The sequence below is a fragment of the Triticum dicoccoides genome, chromosome 4B, assembly GCF_002162155.2.
Source record: "Triticum dicoccoides isolate Atlit2015 ecotype Zavitan chromosome 4B, WEW_v2.0, whole genome shotgun sequence".
In the NCBI taxonomy this organism is placed as follows: Eukaryota; Viridiplantae; Streptophyta; class Magnoliopsida; order Poales; family Poaceae; genus Triticum; species Triticum dicoccoides.
Genome location: NC_041387.1, coordinates 681804057 through 681807989, shown reverse-complemented (window position 1 = coordinate 681807989; position 3933 = coordinate 681804057). Strand labels below are relative to the sequence as shown.

The following is a 3933-nucleotide window of genomic DNA, read 5'->3' as shown; positions in this document are numbered from 1 at the left end:
CCCGATCTCGCAGCTGACTGAAACCGAACGGAGCTTCGCCATGAAGACCAAAGCCGCCGTCGGCACGCCGGCAGGGAGCCTCCACTCGTGATGAACGCGACGCCTCGGATGAACACGACGCCACCACCCGAGGACGCCCGCCTGCGTCGAGCCCTCACACGAGGAGGAGATGGGCCCCCGCTGCCGCCAGCACCTACCGGGCTTCCCGGCAGCACGGACCGGCAGCGGCGAGGGGAGAAGAGGGGCGGGGGGACCTGAGGCGCCGACGGCCAGGGTTGCCCCCTCGGTCGCTCGCGGGGGGAGTGACGCGAGAGGGGCGAGAGGCTCAATTGGGGTGACACTTGGTCTTCAATTTGTTTTTGTTTTTTTGCATAGGCCAAAATGGTTAACCTTTTTGCCTCAAAATTTGCAGATAGCATTTGGATATGACTAAGATCACATAAAAAAATTGTCTTGATTTTTTTCACATTTGAAGAATTAGTTTTGGGCCCGGGAGCCAAATTGACTTTCCGAATACAGTAGGGTATTATATGGGCGCACTCCTAGTCTTTGTGCCTATATATACATCTGTAATCTTATGCCTCGCTAACATAACAAAAAACAGGATGCTGCTGGAAATGCGCGCCGGTACCATTTGGGATTATGTGGCAGCAGATGTATACATATTACGTTTGACAAAGGGACAAAATCTGATTTATGGACCAAACCGAAGGCGACGACCCTGGATGATTATTTTGTTATTTTTTTTGAAACGGATGATGACTATGTGTATTGTATGCACATGGCTCGCCGTGAAGATAATTGGCATACTCTGTATAGCAACGCCCATCGTTGCGGCTGGGAAATATGTAGCCCTGACGCTCTCGGTGGCGCGTCTCGTACAAGGGGATTACGGCGATGCGGGTGGAGATGCTGCAAACAAAGCAAAACTAAACGCGGCGTTGATCATCTTCTATGTTCTGGCTATCTTTCACAGTTCATATCTCATATACCGGTTATTTGTTAGTACATTTGAGCCGTGGATGTGGGTCGGCAAACAATATGGATTTGGGGATTGGGGTCCCAAAATTCTTTGGAGATACCATTATAAAACCAGAGTTGAGTATCGCAAGGATGGGTTTTTGCCCAACAACTGGAACTTGATCACATTCAGTGTTGGGTTGCTAGAGTCTGCATCTCCGGACGACCGTCTATGGGGAGCAAGGGTGTTAGACACTTTCACCGGGAAAGCTGTACCGATAAGTATGGAGCTACTATCTTCCAGTCAGGCGATCCAGAATCTGATATACATGGTTGGCTTGACAAGAACAGATAACCACGAGACCAGAGAGCGTGCCGCAAGGATTGTAGCAGGTCTAGCCAGCGAGCTCCGTATAACACAGTTTCCAGAGATACTGAGATCCATATGCTGCCTATTTGAAAACTGCAATCAATATAGTGATCCAAAAGTTGCCCATCCGTCAAAGAATTCTGAGCCAACTCTGGATAAAACGGCCCGCAAGATGTCAGTAGAAACCTTGGAGCATAGTCACCATCAAGAAGATGCCCACTTGTCACTAGCGATCACTGAGAAAACTGACCATAAGCAAGTCATGAGTCTAGCATCAGGCAAGGTACCCAACATAAAATCATTGATCCAGACCCTATGCATTCAATTGTTGCACAATTGGAAGATATATTATGGAGTTAAGTACCACTACCCCTATGCATCAAAAGGAACAAAAGAACTGATCTCTCAAGGCCTGGTGATTCTTGAGAGGCTCACACAAGATGAAGGCAACTGTATAGAGATTATCAGACACCAAAGGCTCCTCTCTAAGATCACATTACCATTGAGCTACCAGGACCTCCTCAACCATGGATGGGAGGACCATACATGGGCTGAGATGCTAAGCAGGTCACTCACAGTTGTGAGCAGGCTTATCAGAGCTGGACCTGGGGAGGACACCACAAGACTGCGCCATGATATGGCGCGCAACACGGTAGCTGTCCACAATTTGATGCGTATTTTGGAGGTTGACAATGAAGGTGCCTTCTCGGAACAACATGGGCTAGCAATAGAAATTCTTACAGAGCTAGCCTATGATGATTCTTTCAGAAAAATAGCTTTTGATGAATCTACAACCATGACCGAAATGCTCATGAAGACATTGCGGCGCATCTTCCATGAGGATAGCGACAACAATGGTATAGTGGCAAAAGAAGAGGAAGAGAAAGACAAGAGAGTGAGGAGAAAAGCAGGGAAAGCACTGGCGAGATTATTGCTTGGCGTCCCAAGTGCAAGAGATAATAGTGTTGCATTGACTTATGCACCAAATGTTAATGATATTTATCTACTTCCCAAACAAGACATGGTCAACCTGTTGACCAAGGTAACTCTCTAACGCTGCATCTACATATTTTAATCTTATTCCCATTGTCTTTGACGTTTCTTTGTTGTTCAAACATACATAAACCAGACAACATGGGTTGGTTTTGGTTTGTGGGCAGCTTATTCTGGAAGCCCAAAAAAGCTAGCAAAAGAACTGACCCTAATTCTAGGGCGAAATCAGTGGCTAGCTTTAGCAAGATGGTGTTCTGGGGATGCAAATACTTGCCATTTTAGTTTCTGTATATAATTTTCCCTCTAATGTCCGTCTTAATTTTAGGAGTTATTGGTCTAATGTGAAATCTGTTTTGACTGAAGATGAGTAATCCTGAATATGATATTCTTGTTGATGAGTAACGCTATAAATACGCTATTTTTGTTGATGAGTAATTTTGCGGTACTCTGTTCTTTATTTCTGTTTGTGGAGAATGCATGCTATTGTCATTGCATTTATATGTATCAGAGTCATATATGATATGATTAAGCCTCACAAAAAAATTGATAGGGTTATGACATTGCTAATACTCTCTTTGTGCCGAAAATATTGTTCCAGGTTGTTAAACCAAATATTATCTAGTAAAGGAGAAAGGGCTGCAGATGTGGTAATGCTAGCTGGTCCAAGCAATGGTTTTCATGTAGAAATGATTGTAGAAAGCCAGCCTCTAAACGGTTCTGAATCTGACAGTAGACAGCCTTCCATTCAGGAAATTGAAGAACAATCCGAGGACAGAAAAATGCTTATGTCCATGCTATCCCTCACCATGGTGATATGCAACAAAAATGTGATCAGCGCAGATGATCTTACCCGTGCCATCCCTGACGATGCAGCACTCGCGAAGAAGCTCAAGGAGATAGTAGAAATGCTTCAGGATGCCACGACTGGCGGCTGGAGAATGCTAAAGCTTGTTTGTCAGGTGGTTATAGCAGTGGTTCATCTCAAACCCAGCTGCACCAGAGAGTTCAATGAACATAACTTCAAGGAGGCACTGTCCAAGGCTCTTGCGATCATGTCGGGCATCGACAACTGCATGATCTTTGCTGGCAATGACCGTGAGGTGCCTGTCAAGTCTCTCGCTTCTCTTGTGAAAGAGGCACAGGAGCTCTTGGCACAAGAGCAGGGTGACATAATCTCTACCTGATGTTGAACGGGACATCATTTGAGTTTATTATTCGTATTTGTTGCAAAAGGTGCTTGTGGAGTTTGTTTTGCTGAGTTATGTTGCTGATGGTGTACAATGTTTAACAACTTCATTCGGGTGTATTATTCGTCTGTATTTGTTCCAATTGAATTCTCTTTGTCAATGTTTAACAACTTCATTGAGGACCTTCATTACGTCTTTTATTTGTTTAAAGTTTAAAGACGATGTTTGTCGGCTTAAGAGTATACTTTTTTGGTGCACTTTTTCTCAACAACTAAGGTGGTTGCAAGTAAAACAGTTAGCAAATTGTATTTGCGATGCATATACACACAATAGGAAAAAGAAAACATAGATAAGTACACATGCATACCTCTGAAAAATGTCACAGGGAAAACAACAGATTTCTCATCGCGCGAGTGAGAGAAA

At 44.4% G+C, this 3933-nt stretch overlaps 1 protein-coding gene across 1 annotated transcript in view; it reads left to right on the top strand.

Annotated features, from left to right (window-relative positions):
* Positions 1–3686, top strand: part of LOC119292361 — a 15872-nt gene extending 12186 nt beyond the window's left edge. Inside the window, exons 7-8 of the transcript XR_005142952.1 lie at positions 605–2372; positions 2922–3686. The gene's annotated coding sequence lies outside the window, so the exon portion shown is untranslated. The remainder of the gene's footprint in view (positions 1–604; positions 2373–2921) is intronic.
* The last annotated feature ends 247 nt before the right edge of the window (positions 3687–3933 follow it).